Here is a 14,071-nt window from a genome sequence, read left to right on the forward strand (position 1 = left end):
ATGCATGTGATAGAATAAAACAAATCTGTTTTAAAGTTGTTGCCTAATGGTAATTAACAACCAATTTAATAAATTCCACTATAATGTGGTTTTTTTTGATGAATAAAATGGATTGCATTGAACAGCATGAGAATTACGTGATTCTGAGTTGATTAAAAATTTAATCCCATATATATTGGCTGGTTTCCTTTATAAGACAGGTAATGGTCAAAGCTGCCTCTAACCCTTATGTCTTCTTGATTACAGATACCAAATCTCTCCTGACACTTGGGCATCTGACAGAAACAGATACCCTAAATGCATGTACTTGATCAAAACTGAAATCTCACCTAACAACATGTCAACTGCTTCTGAATTGATTAGAGCTGATATGCGGCACATCCGCAAGAGATCTTTAAGCTACCTTATTTTTCTTGACTAACACTCTGGAGAGTGCAACAAAAATTTTCAATTTAGTTGCATGCTCATATCTATTCTCCCAGAATAATATTTTGTGCCATTTCCAAATGTAGCAAAATTTCCATTATGCACACATAAAGCCTGATCTTCCTAATATTTCTTTCTAAAAGCTTCAAGTTTTCATCATTTTCTGTGAAGAGTGCACATTTTCTTCCATATTTTGATTACTAATATTAAGATACTAATTCTTCACAGTTATTTTGTTGTTGCTATTGTCAGAATCTCCAAAAGTCTCTCTATTAATCAACTGCAGCTGAAAAACAGACATTAATTTTTTGAAGTTCCACTGACATGACTAACCTACCTACATGACTAAACACCAGGAATGATTGTCATGGTGTTTATCTCATAAAACTAAGTGCTTAAGTGTCTCACATTGATAAAATATAGATCTAATTCTGCCCACACTAAAAGTGACTCAAAATCTCTTTGATAATCTGTTGAACAGGTGTTAAGGCTAAAAAGCAATAAACCTACACTTTTACATATTAATTAATGTTAAATATAGGTAAAACCTTATGAAAGAAGGGCCTTGTAAAATCAGGCCTTGTTACTTGGGCTAAGCTAACAGCTAAACTGATAAATTCCTGTGAGAAAAGAATTGTAACAGTGAGAATCAGTTAGCACCTATTCTTGTGGGAAGACAATTTGCACCTGTGAAGAGAAAGATTCTACCCATGTGAAACATCCACTTCCCAGGAGACAAAACCATAAACATACGTAGAAAAAGTTTGATGGACACGTACACTAGCCATTACCAACCAATGAACTGAGTTCCAGTGAATTGCTAACCAGTTGGAGTTAAACACGGTACCTTCTGGTAATCATATAAATATGAGCTATGTGAATAAAGATTCAGCTATTCTGCATGAAGAACAGGTGTCTTTGTCTATCTCTATTGCATCAAATTAATATGTATTAATTAATAGTTTGTATTATAATTAATTAATATGTATGAATGTCTGTGTTAGTTGTATTTTGCCATGATCACTTTTCCTGTATGATAGAAGTCATGTGTGATTAAAGATAGAAGACAATGTGTGATTCAAACATAAGATGAAAATACGGTGCAGTATAAAAAGTCTGTTTACCTTGATATACTTGAATCTAAAATTAGCCAGTAACACTTAGGGAAGATTGTATGTACATCAAACTGTATAGTAGTGTTTTTGGGGGGAGTTTTCTTATTTGCTCTTTCAGTTTGTAGCAATTTGGGGGTTAGGGTTTTTTCCTTGGGCTCACAAATTGTAATTTTAATGTTTTACACCTTTCAGTGAACTTGCATTTCCTTAAATTGTTTAGGAACTTTTTGAATTCAAGATTGCTCTGGGCAACCATAAGGCTCTGCAGCAAAGTTTTATATTATTGAGTACCACATAGTATTCAATTTGATTTATTTAAATTTGTTACAATTTTTTAAAATTTTCTCTTTTCATTTAAATTTGTTTAAATATTTGCCTGTCCTTTTTATCACTGAGTTAGTATTTTCAGTTACAGCTCCGTAGAAATTCTAAGATCTCTTTTCTGGAAAAGTAATAGATAATTTAAAGGGTATCATTTTATACAGATTTTTTAGGGTTGCTTGTTTACATATGAATCATTTACAGCTATTCATACTGAATTTTATCTGCCAACTTACGGCCCAGCATGAGATGGTCCTGAATCTTTTCACTTTTTTTTTTCACTATCCTGTAATACCTTGCATACATGTCAAAATCTCTCACCTTATTTATTTTACCTTTTCTCCAAGCAAATTATGAATATGTTGCATGTCAGTTCTCTTAGCAGATCCTATATTTTCATCAATTATTGAAATTTCTTATAATGTGCTTGCAGGCCTTATGGCAGACAAGAATGGTGTTTGTTAAACAGTTCATTTAGAACATCAATTTCTCTGCAGCAAGAACAAAATAATTCCCCATTCCAGGAAATATATGTATCATGAGTTTATTTAGAATGGTGGTAGTACATACCTTACATACATAATCGAAGTGTAATTCAGCATCTAAATTATCTATTTTGAAAGCTCAAAAAATAGCCAGGTAAAAGTATCAAGTAACTTACAAAGTATTCTAAGGCATATATGTCTCAATAAATTACAAAAAGGTTTGTTTAATGTCAATCTCTAGCATGCTTTTATAGTCAGTGGAAAATTATAAGTTGCTATTTTTATTTGCCATTTATCCTCTCCTAGACATCTATCTTAAAATAAAGTGAAAGTCCTGCTTGATTGTCTAGTTCTCATTAGTTATATTGAGAATATACATTCTTCAGTTTGGAAAAGTATGTAGCTTGCAGATGGCTGAAGGTAAAATTTTGTCATTTTTATTTCAGTTAAAATTAATGCTGAAGTATTCTTACTCAATGAATTGCCTACTAATGTTACAAAGAACATGCACCCTCAAGTCAGAGAATAAGAACACTTTTGGTATACACGGAATAAAAGATTAAAAGACTTAGGGACATGATACAAGCTGAGTAAGGTTTTGTACAAACCCAAATGGATAGAACTAGTCTAGATGAAGACAGCAGAAAGAAAGAGAGCAATCTTCTTTCTTTTTTCCCTTCTTTTTCTTTTTTTTTCTTTTTTTTTTGTGTGTATCATTAACTTCCACTAATAGGTAATTTGTGAAGCAGTTGTAACTCCCTTGTTTGTGAAACATAAGGTAAAAATAGAAAAGAAAAATTGTGGTAAGTACACACCACAAAAAATTACTTTCAAAATATATAGTACAAGGAATATGAAATAGAAAACTTAAATTCACTGTAGAAAAGGTGATTGTACCTAGACAATATTTGCACTGTTTTGGTTTTTCATGTCTGTAGAATAATGATGTTATATTTGTATTAAATTGCAAGGAAAAAAATTACTACTTACAAGTCTCTCTTATTTTTTATATTTATGTTAATATCCATGACAAAGTCTTACCACTACAAACACTTCAACTTTGAGATTTGATATTTATGTACAAAATCAAATCTTTTCTATCCTGACCACATCTCTCTTTAACAGTCATGACTAGAGATGGAATTTTTAAAATAAACTACACTGAAAATTATATTTGGTGCTTCTAACTATTAATTATTTAACTAATTCTTATTATGATCTGTGGATGCTGTGAAAAATTGGCACTTGTAATGTCTTTTCTGCAAACAAGAAGAGTTAATGTGCCTCTTTTCTTGGAAAGGATACAGAATGGAATAATTAATTTAGAAACCCCCTTGCCATATAAATATGGGGAAACTTAGTGGAAATATTAATCTGAAGTGAAAGACTTCTGGACATATATTTTCTTATGTTTGTCTTCTCTATGGAGATGAGGGTTGCTTTTACTGCATATGTGTACATATAGTAAAAGGTTTTGCATTAAGTTACGTGATTAAAATATTTTCTCCACACGCCCTAAATAGAGGGTGTGTGGCGACACACCTCTCTGCACTGCTAGAGCTGTCCCAAGGGTCCTTCAGGCCCAGAGAAGAGAAAACCCACCAGAAGTTAGTAAGGGGTGTTCTCTGTGGCATCTCAAAAATAAGGGAAGACACTGTCCATTACTCCATAGCTTACCATAGGAAGAGTGTCCTGGAAATGGAGGTAGGAATGGATAGTATCTCTTTTGCATACCCATTTTTGTGGAGAGATCTAGAACCTAGACTATTACTTGGGACTGTGGGACGCAGGATCCCTTGTGTCTGGGTAACAGCTGGAGAGAAACTGGAATGCATACATACTGTGTGGGTAGATGCCAGGGATATCAAGCTGGCCTATGTGGCAAGTAAAATAACAGTCCTGGGAGCTAGGTGTCAAAGTCACCCAGAAATTCTTGGCTACTGGGGACACTAGCACTAGTTAACCAGCTAACTAGCAGCCAACTGTAAGATCCATTTGTGTGCATCCATCTGGGCATTAGTCAATTGGAGTCCAGAGAATGCAGAGGTTAGTTACTGGATTAACTGTTTAAAACTAGCTGCAGGAGAGACCCATATTAAACATACACATATTTTCCATTAATGGACATTCATCTCAAGGAGCTAAAAAGTGAACAAGGTCAGGCCATTACTGCTGTTTACATTTGTCTTAATGCTGAGTGCTCCATCTGTGTTGATCTGTTGGCCAGAAGTGTACATGTATTGTGAGTGCATGTACATGTGTGTCTGCTAGGGCTGTGGGCTCAGCTTCATTAGTCACTAATAACAGCCTCTCAGAACATGGGGCTGCTGCAGACCTGTGTCTATCGAGCTACTGCATTCTTCAACTCCTAGCAGTAGACATGACAAAAAAAAAAATTGGTAAATTTGATTAACTATATGCATCATTTAAATGTTAAATAAATGCATATAAAATAGTGATCGATTCTGACTACAATTTCTGTTCCAATACGCTTCACAGTCTGTTGCTTTGGCTGTGCATCAGTGAGTGCTACATATTGTCCTTCCTCATCTGGCCATGGCCTTCTGCAGGGTAATTTGTATTATTGCAGAAGTAAATTATGCAACTTGAAGCACACCATTAACACTGTACAAGGTTTTCCAGATGTCCAGATATCAAGTGATTAGTATATAGTCTATGGACGCTACAAGCCAAATGTTATTAATTGGCTGTAAAGGAGACAGAGATGAAGACACTGTCACCAGGTTCTCTGGAAATATTGGTTCTTCCTTGTGAGAATATATGTGCATCCTGCCTATCACATGTAAATGCACTTAAAACTGACTAAATTTATAGTCTCCTCAAGCAAAGGTCTGATTAATTCATGTTTTTACAGAGACGGAGGATGTACTCTTATTAGATGGAACTGAGATGCTTGCCTGGTAACAGCAAGAGTCTGTATTTGGCATATAGCAATGTTTTTCTTCTGTTTCAGCTATTTATATTCATATATTACAGAAGGTAAAAATAATGCTTGTGAGCATAAGATGAAGCAGGAACTTGCAGAGAACAAGGAAGAGAAACTAAATACCAGTTTCCCCCAAAGTGCAAAATGGGAAACATCATGCTAGCAACAGAGAAGCAGTAGCCAAAGACCAGATATATGGATAGACGTGGTAACAAATGTCAGTAGGAGATGCCAGGTGTGTTGTTATTTCTCTTTTAGAGCATAAAAAACATGCAAATATTGCCCAGATGGTTAGATTAGGAATGATGAGAATGAAAAATCTTTGAATAAATGCTAGCATTAGAACTAAAAAAAAGAAGTGGGCTTTGACTTCCCGAATAGTTATAGATAAAATACAGTGCTATCTAACAAGGTGATTCAACCCACCTGAGATCTGAACCATTCTTCAGGGATCTCTATCAATGTGTATTAACAATGCAAGCACTCTAAAATGATAATGCTATGACCCAGAAGCCTCATTTTGATGTCATATTTAGATCCTGAACTCTTCACTCAATTCTTCTCTAGAGGGTGCTGATGACAAAGCCCATACTGTCTTTTCTGGTGACAGAAAGGAGCTATTATTGTTTACATCCTAGGATCTTCAGATATATCCTACTCATTTTCTGCAGTCTGCACTTGTAGTGCTGTAATTAAGATGTCATCTGAAATATATGAAATCTCACTTATTCTGTGGAACAGAGCATACACATCCTCTCTTGTCCTTTACTACTCTGTGTTTTTTGTTGAAAATTCTAAATGGAATAAGGTATGTTTTGGATTATTTGCTTAATTTGCACATACTAATTACAAAGAACACAGTAAAATCAGTACAATTAAGTTATATGTAAAGCCCCCTCTCTTTTGGACAATAAATCACTAAACATGACATATTGCAGTAAAGTGGAATAAATCATTGTTAAAAAAATAAACAAATTAAAAGTCACTTATTTTATTAAAAAAATCAGTGGGAAATAAAAAAAAATCACATTGCTACATTATCTTAAGTATCAAGCCTACTGAATACATTGCTCATATAAAAAAAAACTATTTATGAATATTGCCTGAGAACAGATTTTCAAAAGTGTCACATGCCAATTAACACAGTACATGTGAATAGAAGCATAATGAATTTGAGATGATAATATTCCCACATACAGAAAATGTCAACAAGAACATAATTGGCAGCTATAGCATATGGTATATTGAGCTCAAAAACTTGTTTATACCATCTTGAATCTCCCACTAATAAGATTTCTCTTTATTAACAAAATATAAAGGAATATATCTGAAGTGCCATTCAGAAGTGTCACTTCCTTTCTGAGATTCAGACATGAAAATTGATTGATGTGTTTTCTAATGTCAAGATTGATGTTATATAATCCAGTGGGGTTCGTACACCACTAATAGTATGGAGTTTAATAAACCTTCACTGAAGTTGCATAAAACTGCTTGCTAGCTAAAAGTATTAGAACTTGGTATTGACCAAGATATTTTTGTGTGTCTGTGCATGTGGGTATATATTTCTGAACTTTTAGAATCTGAAATCACAATAGTCAATATTTTCAAGAACAAATATGCAGGTCTGATTTCATAACTTTTGTAGACTCTGCTCTAGTCAAAGTTTGTTCATGCTAAACGTAAATGACCAAAAGGAGACTTCTTCGGTGATCTAGGCAGGATGTTTCAGCTACCAAATCAAACCTATTTTCTTCATTTACATCTGACTGGCATGGGGATATAGACCTTTTAGAAATGAAATATCAGTGTTACTGTGGCTGATCCTGATGCTTTCTAAATGTTCTAGGAAAGGAGAAGGTGAGCATATTAAGAGTGTCTTAAAACTCCCAAACATATGCACAAAGAAAATAAATATGCATTAGATGGACATGAAATTTGAACTATAAATCAGACTGGTGATAATTTCTTCTGCATTTCTGACTCTTTCATAAATTCTTAGGATATATGAGCTTAAATTCAAGTAGCTTCATTAATTATGATAATTTTCAGATTTTGTATAGCTGAAAAGGAAAAAAAAAGGTTTAAGCAAAATTCTGGAAAATTTTCCTCAAAATTTCCCAGGAAGTTTCAAACCCTTCTCTTTCATTTCCTGTTCTACCTCTTGCAGCATAACTATTAATAGTATTAGTGACATGTAGTTACTGGTTGTTAAAACCATGCAAACGTCGCTGTAAATCACATTTTACCTTCCAAAGATTCCTCCTCTTGATAGTATCAGGCAGGTTGCATTTGCATGTAATCCAAGGGTTGCTTACCAGGAAAGTGAATCCAGGCTAGGCTCAGATGTTCCTTATAAGGACTTAAACACCACTGAAACAGAGGTATCCTGCCTCTTAAATTTGATATGAAGAGGTTGACACTGCAAGAAGATAATATAGATATTTATCTACATCAAATGCTTAATTCTAGTGGTTTTTTTTGAGCTGGAAAGGGATGTTCAGAAAGGAATCAGATCATAGAGATTCATGAGTTTTCCTCCAGAAATATTTTGAACATTGATAAAAAACGTAATTTATCAGTGAAATTAAATACTGATTAAATTTGGGAGGTCTTATGATTTTTTTTTTAACTTCTTAGCTACATGATTCTACATATTGGAGAACATCCTTTTTTTTTATGAATACAAAGGAAATAAAAATTTAAAAAATTCTTTTTGGTTTAAACCCAATTTAAATTTACAGTAAACAAATTTGATAGCAAACACAATGATTTTGCAAAGATGGTCTTAAAGGAAATATAGCAGAATCTAATATCTAGCTGAAATTGGAGGAGAACTGTAGAAAATTTGAATTTGCCTTTTTAAATTCATAATGAGAATGACATGGAGGTAAAGAGTAATGGAATTTTTTAAACACCACAATTTTTATACTTACTTGTTTTACAAATAATTTGATTATTTCTCATGACTTCCTAACCATGCTTCATTGGCTATTTAGGAGCTGTTTAAGAAAAGTGTATAATTAGTTAATGTTATTTTTCCAAGTAGCTTTTCCCATTTTTTAGCCTTCTTGCATCTGTATAGTAGCTTCAAAACAATTTATTTATTAAGACTACCTAGAAAACATTTGAAAATACGCTAAACCTGAACTTACTGTTTTCAATAATGGCTTTAGTCTCACATGAGCCAAGTACTTTGACAACATTCCTCTGATGCTTAGCTTCACCAGGATGAACAAATGCCTACTTTTCTCTTTACTCCCTAGAATGGGGACAACATGGTATATTCTTGAAAAGTTCTCATTACACGTCAGGTGTTCTTTAGGTAATGGAGGGACAATGATATCCTTTGAACCAATGAATGGATGTTTAAAGAATTCAAAGGTTACTGGGCCAGGAAAAAGATCACACAAAGAGTGAAGATCCACAAACTGTGGTATTTAATTGTTTCATCTTCTGTTTTTAATTTCATAGGAAATAAAATCATTATATCCCTATCTCAGAGGGATGTCTCAGGTAAGTTTTTTTGCTTTCTTTCCTTCTATGGTCCAATATATCAGAACAGATCACATTCATCCTTACCACACATGAAAAGAATAAAAGCCTCGCTTTGTAATTGAGCAATTATTACTACTTTGAATGCATTGGTGGCAATAAAATAATTATAACTTTACACATAAATAACAAGTTTTAGATGATGAAACAAATAGTAATATATGCTAGAGTTGTTCTCCAAGGTTTTTCATATTTTCAGCTTCCTATGGTATTTTAATGTGTTGTCATTGTTCTCTTTCTTCTTTTTTCTACCAGATAAACACTTCTTACAGATTTAAAACCAAGAAATTTCCCTTATCTGCCTTAATTTTTTTTTATTTGGTTTTGTTTGTTTGTTTGGTTTTTTGGTTTTGGGTTTTTTGTTTTGCTTTGGTTTTTTGTTTATTTTTTATTGGTTTGGTTTCTGCTGGGGCTTTCTTTCTAAATTTTCAAGCACTGGAAAAATGACTTCTGTAGTAGATTTAACTGAGTCACTTTTTTACTCTTCTTGCTTGATCTTACCATTTTGTTTTCTTTGAAGTGGTAATGTGACAGTTGGGTTCAGTTCTTTGTTTCTATTTAGTGTCCTCCCTTAATAATAATTTGTAATGTATTTTGTATGAGCAGACCCTCCCAGAATTTCTGAGAAGCAATGTTCCCTTTGACTGTTGTGAGGGCTTCAGCATTCCTCAGGAAGGTGGACTCTCACTGTTGTGCTTAGCAGAATGCAATAAATCAGATTATAATGTACATTGATATGTACATAAATGTTCTTACAGTTGTATAAATTATAAAACCAAAATCTATCATATTCACTGCTTTTACAGACATATTATATTGTCATATGTTTACAAACAGGTAAGAGCCAGCTTCTTCAAAGAAGAATTTTTTTATGTAAAATAACGAGAAGAACTATGTGAAAATAAAGCATTAGTCCAGGCTATCATTTAGGACAGTATAATGGGATATACGGGTTTAAATCTCCATAAAGAAATCTGGATGTGAGCCCAGGAATTTTATACCAGGTGAATTTTTTAAACAGTGACAAAATAGGAGAAGTATTTTGAAAATAAGTCTTGACCTTTTCCTAAAGATATGCTGATCCAATTTTGCAGTAAGTAAAAAATTTTAAAAGACAATTATAATTCCATAAAGATTGTGATCCTTTGACATGAGGGAGATTCTTCTTTGAGTCCAAAGCGGAAAATATTTTAGCCTTGGAAAATTGTAGGTGTAAAAATATTCTGTGCCTCAGCATATGCAAAGGATTAGCAAGAAGAGCTTTCTGCCTACCCTTGTGAAGACTTCTGAAATTCTTGATTGTACCTAGGCTGCTAATTTAGGGCTAATCTGGTACAGTTTGAATTTAGCCCTAAAAGTCTATGATGACATAGTAAAGCTGTTTCTGACTGTTCAAATAATGACAAACGATACAGAACTACTCAACATGTTCTAGCTATTTTTAAAGTTTATGGTTCTTGTTCATAATTAGCAAACATATAATGAAAAATACTTATTGTAACTTTAAAGAAAATCACCCCATTTAATTTCCAGAAGGACCTCAGACAATTTAGTCTTGGCTCTACTTTAAGATATTACCTTTAAATGGCTTAATATATATGCTTACTGTATGGTTTGTCAACTGATTTTTCATGAAAAATCTTCTCATACTCTTAATTTATAATTTACTATTTTATAGGATTTTTTTTCCAATCATGAGACCTCTGTTACCTGTGAGATTTTTCATGTTAGGGAGGTAGTTTTCCTATACAAATGCCATGTAATCCTCTGGAGAATTGTACATGTTGGCAAGAGAGTTGTTTGCACTGTAAATATTTTGATTCTGGCTAAATTATTGCTTAGTTGTGTTTGTAAAATTTAAACAAAGCACAAAAGCAAAATACATGACATCAAAATAAACACAATGGAAAAAATGTTTTTGGGGGTTGGTAATAGATTTTGTTCTCTCTTAGATGTTTAGCTCTGTGTTTCAAAATACAATTGAACTTCATATTAAAATAAAAAATAAAATATTACAAATATGAAAGTAAGTCTCATCGCTGACATCTTTTGTCTTGGTCTCATCCTGTTACACTGGCAAGATCCAGTCTTCATTGCTCTAGGGGCTCATCCCTACCTTTACTGGAGACTGAAAGCATATATATACCAACCTCAAAGTTTGAAACAGACTTTGCTTATAATTCTGAGCTTCCATGATGTGGTAGAATTAGCAAACACCTATTAACATAATATTGAGTTCTGATGAGTCCAACATTAAACATACTTGAATAATATACTTTATACTTGAGTCCCTCTTTATATCTGATTTAAAAGAAAGAATGAGAAAGAATTATGCAACAAAAGTCTCTGCTTCAGAAAAATCTGTCATTTGTAGACAAAAAAAAAGGAAGAAGAAAAAAGTAACATTACTAATTTTAACTCTATGAACACATTATAATTAAATCGTCAATGAATTTAAAATTTAAATGTTTTTGAGTGGATAGTCTTTCAATTTTGAGAAGTAAAAATCATTTTAAAGCATTTTCATCAATATATTCTGCATATGGTTTTATTGGCAAAAATTATCTAACTGATCAGCTGCACTAGATATCTGAATGCTTTTAGTGACTGTTTGAACTCACGTCACTTTTTTGTCAGTAGATTTCCTTCCTACTCAAGGATTAAAGAAAGAAGTAAAATCGCCCTGTTTTAAACTCCCTTTGCTAATGTCCATTTTTAGTGGCCAGTAATACTCAACTACTTTTTTTAGCCTGTCTCCTCTTTTGTTCTTGTGCTTAGATGTTTTACAAATACATGAAGTGACACCTCTGGTTCCATTAAAGATAATTGAAACTTCTCATTTTGCAAGATCCTGTTACAATTCACTATTAGGAAAGTAGAGTAAAAGTTGCAGCACAGATCCATTATACTATCACAGCAATTCTTTTCTGCTATTACAGATTATACTAGACCAGTGTACAAGAAGAGGGAAAACAATGTAATGTATGTTACAAAGGATCATCAATCACTTGATGGGCATAGTCATCACAATATAGAAGGTGCAATTTAACCAGTATCAATGAAGCAGTTCCTTATATCTCCTAAGGAATAATCATTGTACATATTCCTTTCAATTATTTATATCTTCCTATTGTCCATTTCTCAGAGGAAAAATTAATTTGGCCTAGCCAAATAAAGCATTGTTGTCTTCAATCCCTTGAAGAAAAAGGAATCTAGACAGTAGGCAAAAACATGAAGCTAGTCTAAATCTGAGCAATACCACAAAAACCCTGTCAAAATTTATTTTTGTGTAGTATGGGCTAGATAAATTCATCATTTAGAGTATAAGCAAGGTCAAGCATAATCTTATTTTAATACTAGGCCACGATTTTGAATAATTTTTTTCTGCAGAATAAACCCCCTCAGAAAATCAAACATGTTGACATGCCTTATATACATGTGTAATCTAAGTCAATGTAGTGACACTTTAAAGGGTGCTTGTTCAGATAGCAACTGGCTTAAATTATATTACCTGGCCACAGAATTTGCAAACATACTGGCATGGGCACCGCATTTTAAAAAGTTTCCATCAGTAGCACTGAAACCCACAAGCAAACTACATTAGAGTAAAGAAAACCAGGTTGCAACTTCTGGGAAATTAGTTACATATGATTCATCACCCAGATTAAGCTTTTCTTTTCATATTTTTCTTTGCCCTTTCAAAACCTGCTTTTTATGCATTCATAGAAATGATTTTTTAAACATACATATCTATATTCAAGTTTGGTTTACTATAATTCTATAAAATTAAGATGAATATGTATTCTTGATAAATAAGCAAATATAGACATGTGAAAGAAATGTTAACCATGTAATGTTCTTTTGCATACTTATAGAACAAAAATAATATGACTTCTTTCATCACTAAGACTGTTCACCGTGTATAAGTTAAAAGATGTGCAATATTTTGCACATCTTTTAACTTATACTAAGTGAATAGTCTTAGTGATGAAAGAATGTGCAATATTTTCTACTAAAAATCATCTTTTTAGTAGATATTTTGCTGCTTAGAATGATAGATGATAGAATGTGCAATATTTTCATCTAAAAAGCATCTTTACCAGCTGAGAAAAATAAATAAAACTGTGATATAAATATAAAGCATAAACATATTAAAAATTAAGATACAAAGTCTTTAATATTTGTAGTAACTTGTCAGTATAAAATAAAAATGTCGATATCATAACGGTGTTGGGAAAAACCATAATGTGATCTTCTAAAGCATTTAATAACATGTAGTGGGATCATTTACAAAATTTGTAATTATCTGCACTTTTTGTCTTTTTTCCTAATCTTTTTTGAAAAAAGAAATTCCCCCAAATATTTAATTCACTGCTGAAAAATTCTCAGCACTGTCATCATAAAGACATTTTTGATGACAACCTGAATGAAAAATCATTCCATACAAACAAATCCTACTGATTAACGTGCACATTTTGTATTTCACCAAGTTATATGACATTTTAAGTCTTCTACCTTTTTTACTGCTCTCAAACACTTACTCTGATGTTACATTTTGAACAGTTGCCACCAGTATTGTAAATGATTAACATGGCTGGAATGTTTGACATATAAAAGTGTCAGCATTTATTAGTGATCAACACCATCCTCTCTCCTCTCCTGATGGATTATATGTTCTCTCGTTAAATGGAAAGAAAGGATGACAGGGACAAGCAATATTTTCATGTTTTCTGTTAAAATGTTGCTGGCATTTGAGGAGACTTTTTTATACTTTTCTAAAAGAAAAGGTGTCATTGGCAATTGATTCTGTTGGGAAACTTATGATAAAAATCACATATACTCCTACAGCTTAGAAGACTGTCAAATCTTAACTCCATCAGTTTTCTTCTAGACCTGCCAGACAGAAGTGTTAACAAGAAAATGTTAAATAACTTAAAACTTTTAAACTGGTATTTAGGGAAAGAAAGATTTTAAAAGTAAGCTCTGATTATCCTAATAAGCCTGAAATGGACATTTTATATTTTCAAGATTTTAAGAATTCACAACAATTAAGTAACTTAACATCATGAAGTGGAATTACAACTCTGTAGTGGTTGAAACAGTTATATTTGTGACTATATAAAACTTTCAGCTTTATGGTTATCTTATTTCTTACCCTTTCTCTCCCATAGTATCCTTATTTGTCCTGGGAAGAAGTTACAAGTGCAATTTTGTTGAAAGAGACC

At 32.7% G+C, this 14,071-nt stretch overlaps 1 long non-coding RNA gene across 1 annotated transcript in view; it reads left to right on the forward strand.

Annotated features, from left to right (window-relative positions):
* LOC115494258 (uncharacterized) overlaps positions 1 to 14,071 on the forward strand; it is a 153,375-nt gene that overhangs the window by 123,506 nt on the left and 15,798 nt on the right. Inside the window, exon 7 of the long non-coding RNA XR_012054919.1 lies at positions 8,766 to 8,807. This is a non-coding gene — a long non-coding RNA (uncharacterized lncRNA). The remainder of the gene's footprint in view (positions 1 to 8,765; positions 8,808 to 14,071) is intronic.

The sequence above is a fragment of the Taeniopygia guttata genome, chromosome 3 (genome assembly GCF_048771995.1).
Source record: "Taeniopygia guttata chromosome 3, bTaeGut7.mat, whole genome shotgun sequence".
Classification (NCBI taxonomy): Eukaryota; Metazoa; Chordata; class Aves; order Passeriformes; family Estrildidae; genus Taeniopygia; species Taeniopygia guttata.